This window comes from Vanellus vanellus (genome assembly GCF_965231255.1).
Source record: "Vanellus vanellus genome assembly, chromosome: Z".
NCBI classification, from domain to species: domain Eukaryota; kingdom Metazoa; phylum Chordata; class Aves; order Charadriiformes; family Charadriidae; genus Vanellus; species Vanellus vanellus.
The window spans coordinates 60631229-60654493 of NC_138908.1; positions in this window are offsets into that span (position 1 = coordinate 60631229).

A 23265-nucleotide genomic window follows, 5' to 3' on the forward strand; every position below is an offset into this window, starting at 1 on the left:
AAATTAGCTGTTAATTTTTCCTGGTCTGCAAGGATTTGGTTGTGCAGTGATTTGGAACCATGATTTTCTGGACACTAATGTTATGACTTCTGTGACAGTATTTCAACGGAGTCCATACATGGAATATGCAGAGGGATCAATGCCTTATTTTGTGCAGTTTTACTAGTAATATTTTAAAATGCTAAATTCAGCAGACCTCCTTCGTTACTAGAAGCTCAGCTGTTTCTTAAAAGGAAGGGCACCTTCAACCCCTCCAGCTACAACACCCAAAGCAAGCACCCTGCCATTGAATCTTCCTCCAAATTTCCTATGAGTAAAGGGGCAGCAGGTGCCAGCTGAGCTACATTTCAGGGTGCAGCCCTTCTTGCCCCCTGCCAGCTTTACTTGTTGTTTAGTGGCAGGAATGGCCCATAGGTCATCACAATTTTGTCCCTTCCAGAGAGCTGATGGGAGCTCAGTGAAGGACACTGCTGCCAGTTCTTGTGTAGGAAGCAGTGTGTGGGGAGCCTGCTTGTGCAAAGCTTTCCTCACTTTGCAGTGAATCACTAGCTGAGATTACTAATTCATCTTAAATAGTCCTTCAGATGTCATTCTCTTTCAGGAATAAAGGAACTATGCAGTTGCTTTATTATTGAGGAACGAAAATGCTTGGTGGCAGCCAAGACAGAAACCTTTTTGGAGTGAAAAGAGATTTCTTGTTTTAGAAACAAAAACTCACAGCTATTTGTTTGAGCTGTAAAGAACGACCCACCCAGAACAGAGTGCAAAGCTTGTAAATGTAATATCCAGAAAACAATGGCTACAGAAAATGAAATGTTGTACACCTGAGTCAAATTACTGAATGTGAGTAAAGGACTGAATAGCTTACTGATGGAGAAGTTAGCTGGTTTTGTGGTTTGTTGTTGGTTGGGTTTTGTTTTTTTCCCTTCCACTCAGGAAGGCAAATTGGGTGTCTGCACATTTTCATTTTCCAAGTGTGTTGGTCCCCGATAATCTTAGTTTACCCAATATGTAGAAGGTTTTATTCCCAATCTGTTATGTTATCTTTCTGTCACTGCTTTCAGTTCAATAGATTCTACTCATTTAAGCCTGGCAGATCAAAATGGGCTGTTTTGTCTGGCTGCCAGAGTTCACCTTAAGCTGATGCTAATAGTGGTTGTAAAATTGATGTGTCTGTGTGTATGTGCATGAATGCAAATGAGATCAGGAAGAATAAATATACAGCTAGATCAAAAAACAGCTCAGAGGAAGCCAGAGGGAATTTGTACTGATGATTAACAATTTGAGGAGATGGTGCACCATGTGTCAAGCAGAGGAAACGTGGAGAGGGAGTGAAATTACAGTGTCATTCTCTGTAAGAAGCTGGCACGTATTGGAAAGGAGAATTTATGCCAGCCCCGTGGGCACGGTCTGCCCCAAAGGGCATCAGGAAATGCTGATTTCCTGCCGGGCAAGTCCCAGCTACTCCATTTAGGTCTGGCATCATGCCCAAGGGCAAACGGCTTCTGCGGGGATGCGGGAGGTGCAGGGAGGCAGCAAGCTGGGCATGGAAATACCCACCAAACACTCACAGAAAAGGCATGTTTTGGTGCCCTATTCATCCTCACCCTCCTCCTCCTGCTCTTTCTCTTTCATTCGTTTGACACAGTCACCTCCAGCCTCAGGCTCATCTCGCACACATCAAAACAAAGTCCTGCTCCGAATGAGCTCAGTTTCAGAAGCTTCGTTGTCTTTATGAGCTTGAAGACGTTTGAATTTCCTGCCAGTGTGGGTGCTGCCAGAAATTTTCTTTGGCTTTTTTTCTAAACTTGTAATTAAGACGGCACAGTGGTCCTTTGTGAAAAAGGCTGCTTTCAAGATTCTCAGCAGATGAACAATAGAAGTGGTACAGATGGTGCCCTGCAGATTTCGGTTCTTGCAGTATTCTAGGAATTCAAGACTATGCACTGTCTATATATGGCCCTTTCTATTTCCAGGCACTCTTGTGAAAAGTTACACACAAGCAACAAATTATAATCCTAATAAATATAGATATAGTTTTTTTTTTTAAAAAAACATTTTCTAACAGTGCAAAATGCTTTTTCACTTCTTCTGATGTTTCCATTTCTATTTTTATATTTTTGTGTTGCAGGTCAGAACCGAGTCCTTTCTGATCCGAAGACCTCAGCTGAAATATCACACCTTGTGCTATTTTTTGTCAACTGCCAGGTAAAAAGATTACTGAGAAGGCTAACACAACACAAAAACAACATTAATAAAATCTGCCACTTCCCATCATCAATAAGTTTAAAAGAAAATCATTATGCCGTCATTGCAATGAGAAAAGAAAACCTGCCTGAGGTTTCACAGCAAGACAGCGGACAGTATTCTGAAATGGCTGAAATAGATGGTTGGAAAGAGAAATTACAACACCAATGAATATCACAGGGAAAGTCTGGGAGATAGGATGATGTCCTAAAATAGGACTGGAAAACATTTCTGTTCCTCTTCAACATTAGGCAGCATTTGAACGAGACTTTGTGCGAGGTTGGTGTAGTTTAGAGCTCAGATATAAATTGAGACTAGGGCCTAATCCTGTCAAAATTTCAAAATCTGTGTTGTCAGATTTCATCCCAAAATAAGAACGCCAGGGAAATTGTTGAATTTGTGAGGACTCTGCCATCTCAAGAAGCAGAAAGCCTTCCATTTTGGTCTATATCTAAATGAGAGACATACAAGAAGATTAAACTGAAGCCATAAACTCAGGAATTTCTGACTCTGATCCAGGCATATCGTTGTGGGGGGAAACTGTATAGAAAAAGCATTTTAAACCTGGTATTTTGGATTTGCTTGCTGAAGAAAACTGTGACAGCTGTGAAGTTCAGAACCACATCTGGATTTTGTCCAAATTAAACTTTTTCTGGCTGGTGTGGATCAGAACATTCTTTGAGGTTAAAAGAGTTGTTCCTTTCACAAAATACTATATGGGTACAAAAGTGCATATGTTTATACATACTTATGAGTATAAAGACACAATAATAACAGACATTAATGGCATTTCACATAGGATATTCATTTCAGCCTTAATTACTAGGTAAATTAAACCTATTTCTTATACTTTTGAAATATCACCCTTCCTTATACAGCAATTTAAAAAAATGTAACTCCTAGCTCAGGACAGAGCTTGTAACAGTGAACCAAACAGGAGTGCTGCTGAGTGCCATAGAGAAGTGATTAGGGAGGAGGGTCTCAAAAAATTAACACCAAGCTTCACATGGCTACACAAATATACACATCGAGCTACATACACAGACTATATTGTTGCTTATAAAGAAACTCTGGTGTTTTGCACTTTATTTCCCTCAACTTTTGATGTAGGCAGAACAATAACCTCCACACAGCTAGGTAATTGCTTTCACCAAAAGCTCTGAGGGCAATGTCGTCTCTTAATGACACCCAACTATTAGTTCATAGATGTTATCATAAAATTAATTACGTTCCCTACGAGATGCCCTTAACGTTAATTTCCATGGCTGTCTTATCGATTGTCTATTGAACTCCTCATTGTGTGGGTTCGCCAAGGTCTCAGCCTGACTCTGTGTGGAGCGCTTTTGCCCTGGGCTAGCTGCCAATCTCCACGACAAGGCACCTTGAAAAGGTCAGGACTACCAAAGGCTGGCCGAGGGTGTACTGCCTTTGACTCTGCTGAAAGAGGACTTCATTAGGACAGAAATAATATTTTTGCTGAATTTCTTGTTATGAGGCAGTCATTTAGCTGATGATGAGTAAATTCAGGAGACAGGATGTCTGTTCTTACCCCTCGTAGGGATTAACATTGAAATTTCATGGCTTGACAAAAAAACAAAACAAAACAAAACAAACAGCGAGCAAGGGAGCAAGAGGAGCACTGGCAGGAGGAGGTGAAGGCATAAAATGTGTTTCCAGTCACTGGGCCCCATTACCAGACTTCTCCAAGGAGCAAAGTGCTTGCAGCTCCCTTTTCATTCAATTGCAAGTGGCTCTGAAATGGAAAGGAAAGCACACGAACATGGTTTTCAATGTGGCAGGCATAGGGTGCAACTACACTGTGAGATGGAGGATGGCAGGGCCAGCGCTGGGGAAGCCTGAGGGGGCAGGGAAAGCATTGGGGGAGCACAGGGCAGCATGGCACGGCGCAAGCTCAGCTGTGCAGGGCTGGTGCTCACTAGCTCTGTCAGTCTGGAGTTCAGCTAATAAGCCCTAATTTTTGGGTGGCCTCCTCAGCTGAGCTGGTGTTGTAGCAAGAGCTCCTGCATCTCCACTTCTGATGCAGATATTTGCCCATGCTCTTGGGCACAGCCTGGCCCCAGGCTCCTAAGGCCTGGTTTTCCCTGCTGGAAAACACTGGCTTTCGGTGCCTCGGTGGGCAGTGCCTTCGTATTGCCTCCCCTCAGGGGTACTTTCACCTCTTCTACATTGAACATCTATACTCGAGGGGAAATAGCAGAGCATTACGTCCAAATTTTTTTTTGGCTTCAGGACCACACATTAACAAGATTAAGCTGTTAGTGAAAAGCTATCCTATGCTTTATATCTCAGCTTTGTATAGCATCTGGGGTGTTTTCCTCATTGTAGTTCAAGAAACATCTTCACACAAAATTCCCATTCTAGCCACAGCATATCCTATCATCAAGTTGCTTCACAGGAAACTCCTTCTGACCCTCCGACTGTTAGAAACAGTGAAAATCTTTATTTCTTTGTACATAGTCCCTCAGTGCTCTGATTTTCCATTACCATTGTGGGCTGGCTTTCACAGTCTGCTGGAAGTTCCTGAATGGGCAGAAGACCACAGCCAACCTGAAAACCAAACAGAAGCAGATGCCTGCTTGGTTATATGTGCTGATGGCTATCAGTAGCCATTTGTCCATGGATTTAGCTATTCAACTGAGGCACCTCACAGGATTGTTTGGGCCAGAAGAGTGGGTGCAGAAGGCACCTGAGTGAGAGGCTGCAAGGCGAGGGGGTGCACAGGGGGTGCTGGGGGCTGCCGCAGCAGGGGAAGGTGCACCTCTCCAGGCAAAGGGAATGTGGCAGAAGAGGATTTGCTCAGTGCCAGGAAGGAGACAAGAGCTGTGTGTGCACATGTGGGTGGGTGCAGGGGTGGAAGGGAACATGTCACACATATCCTGTGCCAGGAAGTAATTTCATCCTTTTCTTGGAACAGCAAAATTCAATTTTTTTCTGTGCTTCAGAGACACTCACGCCCTCCCTGCTAGTGTAATATAACTCAGGCAGCAGGCTGAGGGTGAGGTCTAGCTATGACAGCAGGACAACCAAGTGTCATCTTTCCTTTGTCGGTGCTACTGGCATGTTGAAGAAGTTTATGAAAGTTATTGGTCTCATTTGCAGGAAGGCAAGAAGAGAGAGAGCAGGGAAGTTGTTTTTGTAGTGATCCAAGCAAAAGGGAAAAGGACATCTCCTGCTTGGTTGCTCTTCCCTAGTGTGCAGTGGTCATAATGAAAAGCATGGGGTTTCTCTTTATCCCTGCATTTCTGAACTTTGACCTTCATTTTGTTCTGTATGGAGAGTCCCCACAGCTCATTTTTCCCTTTATTATTGTGGTATTTTTTCCCTAAAATTAGAATATTAATTGAAATCTGAATTAGAATCTGATTGCAATCTAAATTGAATAGGGAGCTGTGACTTTCCAGTTTTCTGCAATCATAAAATGACATGGCTGAGAGAGCTAAATCTAATTGTGTGAGGATTTTTTTTTTTTTTCAAATCTCTTCCTGCTTCTGCACTTGGTTTTGTATTCTAATAAGCCCAAACTCAGGAGGCATTTCTAATCAAATAGCTAGAATTTCATGTCTGATTATGGATGCATATTTGTAAGAAGAAATAATCTGGGAAACAACTGTGGTTGGAGAAGCATTTCTAAATGATATGTATCTAATTTCTCCCAGCTGATAGCATTTTCAGCATTTCTTGGGTCTATTAGTTTTGTATTCAGTGCACAGCTTCAAACTCCAGTGGCCCGAGAGAATGCATTACTGTTCCTACAACAGAGCAGTAAAAATGTCAGCAGCGGGTTTGATATTCAGTACTATAAACAGTACTCTGTAAGGAAGCCCCAGTGATACTGGGCTGGTTCCAGCCACCAATTTGCTGAATCCTGCCCGTTTTTAAACACACATGTAGTACTATTAATTTTATGGAGAAAAAAAAATGTGCTGGAGAAAATCCATAGGAAGGCGCTCAGTAGTGTGTGCACGAGGACTCTTTTTTAAGCAGCTGCTGCATTTTGTAAGGTGTGAAAGACAGCCAGTTTACAAAGAGTCCCTTGTGTGTGCTTTCGGTTTTGTAGCCTGATCTGGACAACGTGGTGTTGGTGACAAAGCTCCTCTTGAATTCATTGCTAGCAGATGACAGTTTAGGTCCTCATCTGAAGTTCTTGGAAAAAGCTTTTGTCAGCTTTAGCAGGTAGACCAAGATGGATTGTCCTTTGCTTTGGTCGTTTAACTGAGGTGCCTATTTCGGGAGTTTGATGACCCTCAATTCTCTTTGAGCAATAGCGAATGTGAGATGGGCACCTCTGGAGGCCGTCTGACCCTTCAGCTGAGATAAATACCCTTCCTTCAGTGCCTGTTTCTCTTGCCTGGGATGGCGGGGCCACCTGTGTGCCACAGTCAGGTGCCTTGGTTTGCGAGTACAGCTAGAGGCTGACCAGATCCCACATGGGAATCACCAGATTCACTTGCCATTGGGTCAGTGGGAGCCCTGAGACTTCACCAATTTAAAAGGGATGCACAGAGTACTCCTGGAAGAAACTGTGCTTTGTTTCTGAAGGGGTTACAATAAGGATTACTCAGACAGGTTCTTCATTAAGTTTTGAGCTATAAGCTTGGTGAAAAAAATTGCCATTGCCTAAAGGCATGTACAATATGCTAGTATCAAGGAAAAATGTCAGTTCCTTGTCATTTGTATACAAATTTGCTGTACTCTTATTTTGCCATGATACAAAAAAAATATTAAAAATAGATATGTATAAAAATATTTTTGGGGTGCTGTCTGCATTAGGCGAGAGTCTCACTTCATGCAGGTTACAAAGCCACAGAGCTACCTGCCAGTGGTGGTGGAGAGTACTGTCAGAGTCATTTCTTTGCCGAGCAAGCCTGCTGGTGGTCACGGACTCTGTCCTGCCCCAGTTGCAGTTCCATAAGGCTCTAAATTGGCTGCTTTAGGCAAAGGTCACATTGTGGTATCAATTACTGGCTACTACCTGGAAAATTTAATTTCATGCCCTGCAGTGGGTCTGCTTTCTTCTCTAGTATGATTGGCAACTGTTTCCCTGTTGGTAACTAGAATAGCTCATTTACTGAAGTGATTAAAACCCAAAAGCTCACTGATTTGGAAGGGCAGCTTCGGGTTGCTAGTGTAACCCAGAGAGCTGTTGCACAAATGCATTCGGATGAATAGAACAAAGGCTACTTCTTGCCCTTTACAAGGCCTTTTAAGAAATTGCATTGTTTGTGATTTCTGTCACATCAGTCCATTCCTTGTCATGTAGTTGGTGTTTAGCTAACACACTGGGTATGTTTCCTGCACGTTAATTGTACAAAATGAAAACCAGAGGAAATTAGTGAGCTAAGAAGTGCCTAATTTTAGATGACAAGACATCAAAGTCCTGTAATGTTACTTATTTTTTAACCTAAACGCTTTTGCTTGAAGATCAATTGTCAAATCTTTTCTGTCTTTTAGAAGCCTCTGAGGAGCTTCTTAAACAGCTGGTTTGCATTTTAACAGATCTTAGTGCTATTTCCAAGATCCAGAAAGCTGGGCCTTCATTTATTCTCAGAAATTGTTTCCTTCCCAATGGATATATTATGTCTCTAATTTTAAAGTGGAACTACTAATCAAAGTAAAGGGGTATTTCTGCTTGAAAACTGTTTATGTAACATAGGCAGTGACAGGGATTAAAAATAGGTGCACAGGAGTGAATCTGATCCTTCTTCATGTGTCTAGAAGATATTGGTTTATATTTTTCCTTAATTGTTTGCTTGAGATATGAGGAGCTCTTCCAGCTCCATGAAGAGCAAGGATTTGAAAGAAAATATCTGTGAAGAATATAAGGAATTATTAACTATTATTTAGGTGAAGAGGGGCTTATTTTAAAATAATTCATGGCTACCATGACAATGGAATTTTGCTAGTCCAAGTACTCCAACCCTCTCACAGTTCAGATTAAAGATAATTCAAACAACCATAGCATGGTGACTGGAGTGGCAGTTGGCAATCTGCAGGTGCAGTGCAGAGGCCTTCCTCAGAGGATACATATTTTGGTGTAACACAAAACAAATGAACATAATTGGAAAAGTATTTATGCCAGGTACAAACACTCCTGTGGTGGCAGCAGGATCAGAAGCTTTTGATAAGGCAGTAAGTTGGAGTTTGGCTAACTAAAGGATACAGGACACTGTTGTGGGGCCCAGTGTTTCTTTACTAGCAGACAAGAGGTTCTGCTTGTCTTTGAATTCAGATCAAATTGTCTAATCAATGCCCATGCATTTTTTAGTCCTACTTTCCTGCAGTGCACCAGGTCCTGAAGGTCTCCAGTGGCATGTTGGAAGTTAGTGATGATCACCTTCCATTTCATAAGCCTGCACACTTCTCCACGGTAAGTCTCCAGAGGAAGCAGTGACACCTTTGGATACTTGTTTTGATGCCTAACCATATGGGGCTTAGCTTTGGGATTTTAGTTTTGCAAGCCTGGCCCAGAACCGCCACCCTCAGTAGGAGCCATGAAGCAGCTCCAAGGCGAGGAATGATCAGAGTAGGTCAAGCTTTACATTTCCTCCTCTGCTCATAGGTTACACTGAGAAGGTAGGCTCCATACTGGCCATGTCCCAGCAAGGCTGTGCTTTGCCTGTGGCCCTCTCTAGCTCTGCTTCCAGGGGCAGGGGACGCAGGCATGCATACCAGTCAGTCTTCACACAGCAAAAGTTATGGAGCTTACTGTCTCTATGCAGGATCTCTCCAAGATGGAAGATTTTAGAGCACACAATCAAGCATTTTTACAACACTCAAGATAAAAACCAACAACTGTAAGTCAAGTGGTAATCTAAATGCTAATACAAAGGATGTATGTTTGTCCTTCAAAAACAATGACGTTTTTCACATTTGAAAGTACGTGTAGACGTATGTGCTTTGTTGGATGGCAGCTGAAATCTACTTTTTGCTTTATTTGTTTGTTTGTTTGTTTGTTTTTTAACTTCCTAATGGGATCAGAAATGTGTCTGGAACACACCTGTTACAAATAGCTTTACTTAGGATAATAAGTTAATATTGGCTACTAAAACACTCAGTTGCCAGATGCAGGCTTTGCTGGTAGGAGTGTAATGAGTTGCTAGCGGTTTGGCGTTGTGGTATCATAGACAGCCTGGAAGAAATTTGCAGGTCTCCAAGAAATGCCGTAGCTCTGACCCCAAGAAGGTGAGTCAATTCCCCCTCCTCATTCCTTTTGCGGAGGCTACCCATCTGTCACTTCCAGGAGTTATTCTCACCCAGTAATGCTTGCCATTTCTTGGGGTTTTTTTCAGTCAGTGTACAGCTGGAAGGTATCTGCTCTGGCAAAGCCAGAGCACTACCGCTCACAAAGCAGTTTGCTGATTTCACCACTGATGATCCCTCACTTCCAAACTGTGAAGCACCCCTAGAGCTACCTGAACTGCACACTGCTCGTATGCAGGGACTGAGGTACACTGCCTCAAAAAATAACGAATAACGTTAAAATAATGAATAACGAAACACTTTAAGTACAATGCATTAAACAGCATTTATTTACTGTAGATGGTCAAAGAACAGAGACAAAAAGCAGGTCCCAAAGTGTATTTATCTTTCAAATCCTTGGTGCAGCATGTGCCACATCTCATTAAAGATTTAAAGAAACAGACACTTTTTGTTTTCTCTATAGGATGAAATGACTTAGACTTCCTGCAAAATGTGGGCTGATACTTTGGGAACACTCAACTTCTCTAACATTTCATAAATGTCACCAAAGCAGATGCCTGCAAACGTGTGGGCACCTGCCAATCACTCCTTGATGTTTCTCCTCATCTTAACTTTTATATTTATTAATAGGGAAACCTCTAACAAAATTCTAGTGAGCCTTTTTGAAAGAATCCAAACGTGAACTATAAATTCAGTACTTTGCCGCTGTTGAGAATTTCTAGTATCATAAATCCAGCTTCACATCTGGAAATGGGTTCTTCAGAGTTCATTGGTTATTCGTCTAGTGAGAGGTCTCCAGTGGCACAGAGGGGATTTAGGCACTAGGTAGGAAGTAAGTACCCAATTCCCTTTTGTGTCTTTGAAAAGTTTTCCCACTGATGCCTCTGATGAAAAGAATTGGTGTAGCAGGTTTTACCACGTGCACTCTGTTAGGATGCTCTAGGCAGTCCCCATATTTTTAAGATCCTAAGAAGAATTCCAAGTGGAAAAGGAATTCTTGAATTGTGCATCCTAAATATTTAAAGAAGAACAAGGACTGTGCTCATTTCCAGGGGGAGGCAGTACAATACTTTAATAATTTCAATTCTGGTCCTGTTCAGAGTCTACTAACTCAAGAGTAGGTATTGACAGGCATCCTGCAGTTTTATTTTTTCCAGTCCTTCTTTCACCCTGCAGAATACCCCCTCTTTCCAGCTGAAAGTCAAGACCCACAGCTGGAGAAAATAAAACAGCTATATTGCAGTGCTTTAAAATTAGCGTGGTTCAATTTCAGCTCAGAACTAATAGAGGTCTCTGCAGAAAACATTGAAGCTCTTGCTCTGTGCGTCTGTCTCTCATATAATGGAAAGAACACAAGCAGCTGCCCTATTGAAAAAATATCAGAAAAATCCACCACCTAACTCTTCCCTGCACTCAGCAGCTAGTGTTTGTCCTAGATCAGTAATGAAAGGCGATTCCATGCCCGCAGTATCACATTATCAAGTAGCTTCAGGTTGTCCTTAATCACCTTATTATTTTTCTCTTTGAAAGTTTAGATTAAATGATTTAACAATGCCCGTGTGATTTCCCCATAAAGACTGTGGAATTGGTGTCCATATGCTGTAAGTTAGGACACACCAGAATGGGAAAGTTGAACATAGTTGTTCCACTGCAGCAGTAAGAGCAACCTCCCTTCCCTCCCCCCTTTCCCCTGCCCTTTGCCAAATGCTCTTCTCCAAAACCACATAACCATATGGCCAGGGTTATAAAACATCAAGGCCTCAGTCACAATAGCAATCCCAATAAAAAAAGCCAAGGTAGAAGCCTTCACAAGGCTTAACCTTCGTTTACAGCTGATCCCTGGAGTGTCTAGCTCTGCAGCTTTTAAACACTGCTCATATCCCCCGTAAAAGATGTTTCCTATTTAAATAATAAAAGATTTACTACACAAACACCCTTCTCCCACACCCCTGGATTACACCTCTCTGGGGACAAAACACCAGTTGGGCTGGGTAAAACACCTGACTTATTAATACCGTTCATCAAGAAACAATGGTGAAGGGCCTGACAGGATGCAAAACCCTGGCCCCTCTTTGTAGCTGAAAGAGTCCCTGCTGGGCCACGCAGGCTTCAGCTGGGAGGAACAGGTGCCTTTCCCCCCAAATTATGGCTTTCCACCTTACGATAGCACAAGAAGCCAGGGCAGCTGCGCTGCTCAGAGAGCTGGTATTCCCCCTCACACCATCCTGGTGCCAGCAGAGCCAGCTAAAAGCATTGCCAGCTCCAAGGAGGTCCCCAGCGCTCTGCCTGATGGGGCAATATGGGCTCATCCTCCCAGTCCAGATGGTCCGGATTAAGGAGGCTCCTTAGCATCCCGCAACTGCACTGCCCTCTCCTGAGGCAGAGCAGGAACCTAACTCGGGCAGGCCAGAGCGGCACTGCTGACTTCCTCTGTTATGGCCAGACCGTACGTCTGGTCTGCACTAAGCCTGGCTAAGCACGTGCTGCGTCTGCGTTAGAGGGTGTTTCAGGCCAGCCAGCATTTTCCTCTGCCGCAGGCTCCCTCTGTTACCGGTACGCCGAGGGAGTTAAATATTACAGTGCTTAAGATGCCCAGATGGTTTATATGGTACAAATCCTTGTTCCAGACTGCCTGCAGAGAAAGGTGGACAATTATATTTTCAAGGTGTGCTTTGTATCAGCCTGGGCTAGAAATGGATATTGTATCTTAAACACTAATGAAAGCGAAAATTAGACCCTTGTGCATCTGAAGGAGCTGGGGTCCTGTGAAGAGAATTTACAGCACCTTTACTTTAATCCAGGTCTAAGCACAAAGAGGGACCTCCAAAAGTATCAGGAGGACTGTAGAAAATCTGTGGGTTTAGATGTCGGCATGAAACTATGTCTCTACTGAGGCTTACTCACTACTGCTTTAAAAGAGTAGTTGTCCATTAAAAATACGTTTTAACAATCCAGTGCCTTTTTTCATTGTGTCAACGATTATATTTTTCAGTCTACAAAATCCTCTGGAAATCGGTGACACGATTCAGTAAAAATCTAGCTGTAGTTGCAGACCTATTTTGAAAACTTCCAGCAATGAAGCTCACCAATAGAGCTACAATCTCCCTCCTCGTTCCCTTTACTGTAGGCAGCTTCTGCTATTTCTGCACTGCAGTAGCATTTGCTGACATTTCCATGGGGATGTCATATATTAGGTAGCACTCCAGACTTTGGTTAGCAATACATGATACATCTTGAAACAGTTAAATTCCTCATGCCATTTTGGAGTTAAAACCCTGTTTCATTTAAAAGCTGGACTCCTGGCTGGTAACTTGTCTGGAATAGTGGGTGGCAGGTCAGTGCAATTTGAAATGGCCAGGACAGAGTAGGAAACCATGAAAAATGGAGCAATTACGCTGCAGGTCAAGGTTTGTTACAGGGTGGCATGGTTTCAATTTGGCACTGAAGCATGGCAACAGGGCTACTAGGCATGTTCATGCATTTTTGTTATCTGCCATTTGCAAGCAATATTTGGGGAGGGGGAAGGGCGAAAATGGAGGAGCCCAATACAGCTCTCCTGAAAAGCTAGCTCCTTACCAGGCTTGCCTTTTTTTTTTTTTTTTTTTTTTTTTTTTAAAGGAAACCATTGTTAACCTAAAGTTTGGAATAAAAACTTCCATATGAAACTTTGAGAATTGTGAGATGTTTGCCAAAATCTAGATCAAAGGTGCTTGAGTGGATTGATACAATTTTTTGGAAAATAAAAAATGCACATCTGGCCTGAGAATTGGTCTGCCAAGTTTTAGCCTAATGAACTTTGAAATTAGCCTCCTACTAGCAATCTTCTAGACCTAGTTTTCTAGTAGAGTTGCTGGATAGTTGTTTATAGTATATGACAATGTATAATGACAATGTTCTGTGCTAGCACCTAATTGACAGACTCCTGATACAGTGTTGTTTCGTGCTAATGAAACCGTTTTTAATTTGTCCCCCATCGTTTATCAGCTGGCACATGAAGCCTGGATGTTAAAATTTTATCGCATCAGAACAAGTTAATGTAGCTGTAAGTCCAGCTGTGGAACACACATCAACAGCAATCTGTTTACACAGCACAGCTCTTCACATATTGTACCATTCCTTTTGCTTTATGATGCAGACCCAAAATTGGTTGAAAACTTGAAAAAAAAAAAAAACAACCCGCTTTTGCTGAAGCTGGTATTTGTTGGAAACACCCTTTTGTTCTGCACTTTCCTGATTGCCAGATGGGAGGAACTCTGACAGTCTGAAAGAAATAAAAGATTCCTGCTATGCTCAGCCCAGAGTTGAAGCCCACAGAGCCAGACGCTCATGAAGAAAGAAGTATTTCCTGCCATGACTAAAGTGCAAAGCGTATTAAATAAACCCTTTAAAAAATCCTTCACTATTAGAGTCTCCTCTTGAAACTAGATTTCATCACGAGATGTAGTGGCAGTCATCACAAAAGGAGTTTGGAAAAAACTGTTTATACGAGCTGACACTTGCAAAAATCCAACCAGAAAGGGAGCATTTATGTGCACAAAGTTTCTTTACCACCAAGCAGGTGAATATGTTCTTGTCCAATAATCTTTTTGGCAAATGCCCCTTGTGTGGACCAGCAAAGCTTCTTTGGAAATGTATTTATCTCAAACCCAGTTATCTGAACTCTGGTTAACTTCAAGTGAGAAGGTAATTAAGACTCAGTGTCATTTGGTTTTGACCCAGACAGGGAAGAGCATGGACAGAATCTCTTTCATTAAATGATTTCTCTTATTGCTTCTCCACCATTGTTAAGGCTGGAAACGTCTTCCTATGGGCTCATTTGATACTAAAACTTTATATTCTCCTAGCTAATCATATCCCTGAATTTACAGAAGTTAAAATTATCCTGACACATTTAGGCACCTAGTTAAATACAAGATGACAAACACTTGAGACTCCATTGTTTGTACTTTCCAAATTTTCACTGACTCTAAAGACCAGATCCCCTCAGTCAGATTCCCTAATGGATCCTAGCACAGGCGCATATCTCTGCATCTGGAGACATCAGTTATAAATGAATTGCATCCAGGGGATTCCCACCCACTTTCACTGGTACAGGATCCACACAGTGCATGGTCCTTGTGTTGACAGGCAGGGTCCACCTCTGATAAACAGACCTCTTGAGGACATCCACCCTTCTCAGAGCTCCAGCACCGTAGTATTAACTCGCTCAGAGGTTCCTACTTTGTCCTCTCAATAGACCCTATGTCATAGGATATACGCGCTCACAGACAGAATGATTGGGGAACGGGATAATCCTGTGTTCTCCTGGAAGCACTGTGCACTGAAATCTTTGTTTCTTCAAACTAGAGCTTGTTGATGGCGTAACATGATGCTGAGTCTGTGCAAGAGAGAAGCCGGGATGTGCGTACTATAAAGGAAGCTAAAGTACTGCATCTTAGTACATGAAATGCAGGCACACCATTCGTGTTTTACAGCCACAGTCTTTGCAAAGCACTGGGTGTCTGAATGGGTCGCAGACCTTTACCCTGGCACTGCAGTATGTTCTGGCTAGTGGCCTGGTGGCCAGATCCTGTTCAGGTGGTGCTTTCATCCAGCATGATACCTTTTCATAAGAAAATACAGAAAATAAATATCCAGACAGCAAATACATATGGGTGGAAAAGGTGGGGGGAGGCATCCCTCTTTCTCAGGGTAGATAACACAGCAGAGAATGGCTCGGAGATGCTGTTTCTACTTTTTTAACCCAAAAGGAGAAAGGGAGAGAAAAGGACTGTTAGGAAAGGGGTCCAACACCTGTTTTGGTTATACTGTCCTGGCTACAGTAGAGAATTTTTGATAGTGATTTCCAGATTTTAAAAGATTTCAGAATAATGGACTCAATTAAACAGATACTGTAACTTCAGACAATGGCGTTCTTGTACAAATCCCTGTTGTTATTTGTTTTTTTTCTTTGCTGAAATGCTGTTGTCTTGAATCAGGGTTTGCACACCCCAGTGCTGACATCCACATTTTAAAATTTATTCTTTTGCCTTTGAATAAATTTTAAAACCAGCAACACAACTGAGCTGCCTGGGAAGAGGCCTATGGGAATATATTTTCCAAATCTCTGTATGGGAGGTAGGTGCACAAATCTTGTTTACAGGTAATGGGATTTGTGCTCTTTCTTTTACACACATAGAACTATACCTGTTTTTGCTGGGGCGAAATAACTGAGTTTCATGATCTGTTGAAGTGACAGTGATGCAACAGCAGGCTATGGGCAGAATAATTAACTCTCTTTACTTCTCTATCCAGAGAATTATATTAAAAATAAAAAGATCTGGCTCCTTTTCTCAAAGTTATAATGTTGTGTTGGCACCAGATGACCAAATATACGTGAAAGCGGAAAAAAAAAAAATTAAAAGTTGCCCTAAAGAGAGGAGGAATACAGTCCTGCTGCAGGCATGTCCAGCTTAGAATAGCTAACGTATTAGTGTCATACAGCAGCATTTCCTCCTCTATACACTGGTGCTCACTGGGCTGAGAGGTAACCTCTGTGCTTTGTTATCGCTTTGAGTATTGCTAACTACAAGATATTCCTGGGCAAGATAGTGGGTGCAAATGGAAAACATCCTGCTCACATCAGGTATAAAATCTTCCTTGTTCTATACGGATCTACAAGAATGGGCTCCTTTCAGCATCAGTCACTCAATAGATTTTACATTTAGATTACAAAGATATACCAATAAATATTGCAATAGAAATCACAGAAGTCTGAATGGCTACATCTTGCTATATATTGCAGAGTATAACCTACTGTGTCAATTGAGTCTGCATGCCACCATGCTCCCAGGTGTACCAAAATCTGTGGAACTCCCTCAAACAATTTACTGTTGCCCAACAGGTAAGAGAGGCAGATTGTCTGTAGGTGCAGACTAGAGGGAAATGGAGCAATGATAATCTGAAAATCCGCCTATACAATTTTTCAAAGCTTTATAAAAGAGAATGATAGCAAAATAAGGGCTGGCAAGAATGGTTATCATTTTTGGAAACACTTAGGAACAGCTGTAGCAAGCAGCAGTAACATATTCTTCAAGGGAAAACTGTTCCTATCTTTCAACAAATATTATATCTGAATGCTTTGAAATCAAGCATCTGCAGCAACCGTGACCATTATTTTCCAAATAGTGCTGAACTAGTTCGTGTCCACAGAGGACTGACCTGCTTAAAATCATCTCCATTTAAACTTCTAGTCAAAATGTCTCCTGAGAATGGAGACAACCAGTGTATGCAAGAAGGGTCAAGTCATGTCTCACTCTTCCAGTCCTCACCTTCTGCAGCCCTCACTCACGACTGGGTCATCCCCATCCCTTGCTGTGTCGTGTCTGATCCAGACTGGAAGCAATCTATGGTCCAGATCTGCCCTTTTAAAATTATCTTTAAAGCAACACACACACCTCTGGATTTTTATGGAGAACAATTAGACAGTTGGATAAACTTACCACCTGGCATTTTAAAGAGTAGCAAGAGATTTAGAGTTGGAAGTATACCGTTTGCTTTTAGGCAGTCTCCTGCCTGCACTGCTGCTGATATCAACCTTAAAATTTACGGTGACACTGTTTCACAGCAGAAGGCAGTTATCAATGCCTTCCAGAGATTTAGGAGGAATCGTGCCAGCCTCCCTTGGAGACACAGACTTCCCTTAATGAATGTTTTGAGGCTCTGGGCTCCATTGCCTCAGGGTTGACTCTACAGAGGTGTTGTCCATCCCTTGCTAGCAAGGACCCCCACAGTTTCCTGGTGTGGAGATGAAGAAACTACACTTCCACCTCCTTCTGGCATCATTTTGGGAACCTGTCTAGTACAAGATGAGCATGTGAATGGTGGCTGGGGATACAGCATGGATGGGGACAAAAGACACGTCTCAGATTTCTCCTCTCTCACCCACAGAGCATGGTGTCATTCCTTCATGTTTCAAGTGTCTTTGAAAAACCTGGTGAGATCGAAGTGTTTCTTGAAGGATGTACATGGCACTGGGAATACCTGCTTGAGGAAATTCCACCTTGTGTCTATAAAATGAGCATCTCCCAAGATGAACTCCCCATAAATATCTGGAGAATGTCACCATCAACTTACAGTTAAGTCAAGACATGAACCTTGGCTGACCTGCTTGTGTAGTTCCCTGTAATCCCTCACTTCCTCACAAAGCTGGGTGAATGGTCTGAGAAATCGATGGACCTCTCAGTAAATCATAAATCCACTGGGTTGTTAGTCTGGGGGATTTGAGGAACAGATTTCAGGAAGTAGTGAGGAATAATGATGCTCTGGGATGTTTCATTATTTTCTATCCACAAAAGAGTTTACACGTGTTGCCTGTGACTTCCCCAGTGGATTTGAATTTCCTCCTTGGAAGGAACTGAACTATCTCAATGTTTATTTTTTGAGTGATATTAATCAAAATTGTATTTTAAATGATACTGCTCTGTAATGTGAGAATTGCCATATCTCCAATAAAGAAATAGGCTGTCCATACAAATAAAAGTCTGACCTGCTTAAGAAATAGTCCAATAGATACATATTCTTGTCTGCAGCATTATTACACCCTTTCATTTTGTGTTTTGACGGATCATTTTCCATACTTCCAATCTGCAAATGGCTGACCTGATTTAAAGGATGTGTGAAATCCAGAAAGATACACAAGGATGGGCATACTGTGATGCTCTGCACACATTATTGTCAGAAACGTTCACACATTTAGCCCATGGTTACCTGCTGTTTGCAACCATCCCAGGGCTCCAGGTACTATGGTTGTTAAAGAACAGAGCTAAACAGCTTTGAAGGTTTGTTAATATGCTGTGGCACTTTCAGGCATGTGTTTGATCAAAACCCAGGCAGCGAGAGTGTGAGAGTGTGTCTTTTCAAAAGATATCTAGACAGGAAGACAGGGACAGTGAAAAGAGTCTGAGGTAGCTTTAAATTGACTAGTTTGAAGCTGATAATAGCCTTGTCATGGCAGCTCAGAGTTCAGTGCAGGCTAGTTTACCCTGCTAAAGAGCAATCAAGATGCATAATAATAATCTGAAATTGTATTCACTTTCCAAAAGGCTCTCTGAACTATTTGCATCTGATTCGGTATAATTTTGTGAACACCACATTCTCACCATCTTCCAGAGAGCAGGGTCTTGGCAGTGCAAAGGCAACACTGGGGAAGGACTTCTCTTTTCTGCATTCACAGCTAATTAGAAAGGATCTGCTGCAGCATTTCATCCCTGCGCCGAGCCGAGACAGGATTATTTCTGAGGAACAGCAACTGAGCAGTTCTGCCAAAATCACACATCTGCGGTGCTAGAATTATCTGGGGCTTCCTCTAGAGCTCAGGAGAGGGTAACACATACAATAAACGATGTGGAGAATAACAGGTAGATGACAACTAACTACAGAAACACAAAGGGATGTGCTAAAGGAATATCTATCATGCTTCTCACTTAATGAGGTTATAACAAGAAGCAATGGATTTAAGATGCATCGGGGAAAATCTGTCATTATTATTGGCCAGTGTTTACAAAGCTCGATGGCTAATGCTAAGCTCCTAAATCTACTTTCAGGTATTTAGAGAAAAATTGTTCATGTTTTCAGAGGTGGTGAAAAGTTGCCTTTCCAGCCCTCCTTTTCTACTGCACCAAGCACAAATCAGCCTAACCAAAAAACTTTCAAAACCGTCAAAACCTTCATCTCTTACAGACATTTCTCTCCTTTACACTGGTAATATGCTTCTTGTTCTGTCATCGTAGTCTCAGTAAAGGAACTTGAGTCTTTTTTAAGCACCTGGGCCAAATCTTTTCTTGGATGGCTCTTGTTTGCTTCCACAGTGCTCTCCGAAGCAAGAGCATCAGCACGTCGTGACATGACCAGCTCTTTTCTATCATTAAATTGCACTATGAGACACACTAATACTGAAGGCTGTAAAACTCCCTCCTTTATAAAGCCATATCCTATAACCATGTGTGTACAATTAGTGCGTGCTGCTAGGTTGTTGGGAACACTAAGCAAATGCAGCAGAGGAAAGCTGGACCCAGCTGGGAGGTGAATAAGATCCATGGGTGTATAAATTAAAAAGACATTCTGAGGCCAAAAAACCCACACAAATGTAGATCTGGGGGTTTTGTCGGATGTAACCATTGCTGGGCAGCCTTGGCTCCAAATCATACTGGGCAGGGAGGCCTGTAAATAAAGAGCTGCTTTTTTTTTTGGCAAAAGGTGGATGAATCTTCTCCTCAGGCCGTATCCTGCAGAGGTGACATGGCAGCCAGGTGAGTACATGCTTGAACAAGAGGGAAAAACAGTTCTTGACTGAAAGACCCCTCTTCTCCCATCAATACATGGCTTAAATCTAGATTACATGTGTGACAGAGTTGGTACCGCCATCCAGTAAAAGTGATGAGATTTATTTGTAGCACAAGATATAAGGGGGAGCTATTTGCAGAACTGGTAAACAAGAGAGCACAGTCCCACCCCTGGTATCGCAAGTGGCTCTTCTGCCCTTGTGACCTCCACTAACCCCAAGAAAGGTGCCCACTGCTGCTTTATGGCCTCTGGGTGAAGAGGCCAAGGAACTGTGCCCTTGTGCTTCAGCTTGCTTTTGCCTGCCTCTACCTGAGAGGTCATAGCCCTCATTTGAAGATTAGGCGATGCTTAGGAAATGGCAAAGGCTGTTTCCCTTTCCTACCCCCAAACCGAAACCCGAACCCGATGGCTCAGTGCTGCCTGGGATGAGGGCTGCCCAGGAGCGGGAGGGGACCAGCCCTTGAGAAGACCCCATGGCATGGGGGATGGCCGTGGGCTGGGGTCCCAGGCAATAAGCCATGGCAGGAGCCGCCTTGCACAGTTCCAGTGCTCACCAGGAAACCAGGCTAAAAAAAAACCCCAGCCAACAACTCTCTCCTCTCCCCTCCAGTGTAAGTAACTCTAATTGCTTTTGTTTTTTTCAGATGCCTGCACCCTGTGCCTATCCTTCCTTCCTGCTGTTTGAAACAGTGCCTGTTGTTCTCCACAGCTGCTGGGCTGATGGGGTCAAAGGGGAAGCATCATCATCCAGATGCTGCAGGAGCTGGAGGTCCTAGGGAGGTGACGTGTCCTCTCCTGATCCCCCTGCAGAGGCGGTCCCACCAGTAGCACTCACCTTTCCTCCCAACAGTATGTGCATCCCCCCATTGCCTCTGCTCTCCCTTTTGGAGAGGAGCTGCAAGGGAGGACACCTGTGCCCTGAGTCATACCTCACTGGCAGAGTGTTGTGTATGTGGAGAAAATACTGGACAGCGGGAGCTCATGAGATATGGTTAAATTCCTCTTTCTGCTTCTCATGAGACTCTGGGCCAGATAGCAATGGTCTGAAGGCTTTTATGAGCTTGAAGATACTCATCTATGCTGAGAAAAATGCCTGGCTAGGGACTTCTGGATAATCTCACCAGGAAACTCAGCCACTTTAGGGGCTCAAATGCCTTTTTAAATACCAGTCTTTAAGTCTCTGTGCTTTGGCTCCTTTTACGAGGACGATTGCAGTGACGGTTGTAAAACCCTCAGATGCTCTGTAATGAGAGCCTCATAAATGGAGAAGCCGAGCTTTGTTTCCTTGCATCACCCAGTGTAAGGAAGGTAGGAAGCTTTTTAAAAAAAATTTGGACAAGCTGAGTTTCCTTGCTGTAAAAGGGCTGATTTGTATGAAGGGCTGGGTGGTTATATCAAACAGAGCCGGACTGAGGTCCCAGATCCCGAACCTGTGGTGTTTCTGCAGATCCCACGCCCAAAAAAGTGAAACAAACAATGGGCAAGGTGTGTTGTCTCCACCCATCTCACCCCTTCCAGAGCTGGGAATTTCCCACCTCACCTATTGGGAATTACTCCTATTGGGAATAATCAGCTGACAAAAAGCACATCGTCCTCCTCCCTCTGTCCACGCAGAGCGTAACAGACTGTCTCTGCCAACAGCTGCTGGCAGAAGCCAACGCTGATGATCAAGGCAATCAGTGTGAGCTCAAACACTACATACCTATCCGTGAGAAATCTGTGTGTACTGGCTGGGTGCCTTGAGTGATTCCTGACTTTTAGGTAATTTGCTTTGTGGTCTTAATGTTTAGCGCCTACTAGATGGGTACAAGGAAAATTTTTGTGATAACTGTGAAGTGCTGCAATGACTTTATATAACAAAACAAATGTAAAAGCAATTTTTTTCATAGAATTAATCCATATTCTGTTATTTATAATCACATTTTATTAAAGAAACAAGTACCTGGTTTTAATATACTGTTCATTCTAGCCTTTCATTTTACCAGCCTCATTAATTCATTTTAATAAGGGTGCTATAAAAAAGGAAAATTCTGTTTATAGAGATGAATATAGACACAGAAAAAAGTTAGGAAAACATACACCTACTCTGGTCTTGAAGTATTAAAATGTACTATCTCAAGCAACGTATTTACTACAAGCAGAAGAAGGATAAGCAAATGTTTATTGCTTCTATCAGCACTAATGCTGAGTCCCTTTGGTTATTTCTTTAATCCAAACAGCTTCCTGGTAGATCCAAGATGTGAGGCCTTTCTGTAACGACTTGGCAAGAGAAAGGGTCCAGAACTTCTCTGCAAACACAATTAAGTTGTCAAAGACAAGTCCCGTATTTGAATTAAAACTATAAATCTTTCATCTGCACCTACTCTACATCAAATAGCAGGAAAAGAGGCCCTCCCATCTAACAGTCTTAATTACCAGAGCACTGCAGCCTTTGAGCATGACAGAGCCAATGATAGCTGACCTTGTGCTCCAGCCCCAGAGTGGGATCAACGTGATGAATGGGAATCCCTGCCTGAAATATCACAGCAAAAGGAACAGCCTCAGATGGCAAATTAAGTGCCTAACACACTGTTGGGGCTACACAAATATATAATAATACCCTTCGCTTTGATCCGCTTATACTGGAATGAGCAGTATGCTGAAGGCTTCAGTGTAAACATGTCAAGCTTTGCTTAGTAATGACCAGCCTTTGCCACCTCCTTTCCCACACAAATGCACAGCCAGGCGGTGGCTTTTCCCCTCTCTGATGCCACTGCTAGTTCTATTGCACTTGGAGTAGGAGAGAGAGGTGCTGTGCGTTTGATAGGGTTTTCAATAACATTCCCACATAATTCCCCATGGCCCAGAGTAGCCAAGATAACTGGATCTCCAGGGAGAAGAGGGGTTATGAGGCTTCATTTTCCTTTTCACAGCACTCAGGTAGCAGGTGAGTCAAACATTGAGGCAGCTGAGCATTCTGTTACCTTAGAGCTCCCACACTGTGTAGTGTGGTTGGTGAGCATCCCTTGAGGTCCACATTGGGGTTTTCTCTTCAATTCTGAACGTTTACAGCCCAAAGTTTATGAATAACAACCATGCAGTCCATGAGAAATGCTTACAGTAGTTTGTTGGCCCGAAACTTGGCAAATGCCATTTCCTGTGGTCATCTCTGAAACCACTACATTTTAGGATGGCACTGTCATATCTTCTGGTGTACTGATGTGACCTTTTGTCTTTCTGAGACATTTCTGAAGCTCTTTGTCTCTAATCGCTATAGTGACTGCTACTGAACATTTCCTTCCTGGTGTTGCTTTTATTTTATCTTAAGGATTCACAGTGTATTCCCTCTACTAATGGGCCTTGCTAGCTCAGTTATTAACTCTGGCATACAGAAGATATCTTGCTGTTGGACTAGTAGTATCAGTTATGAAGAAGGAGCTGCATATGCCCTGTATAAGAACCCATCTCAGGTACGGCATACCAAATATAGATCAC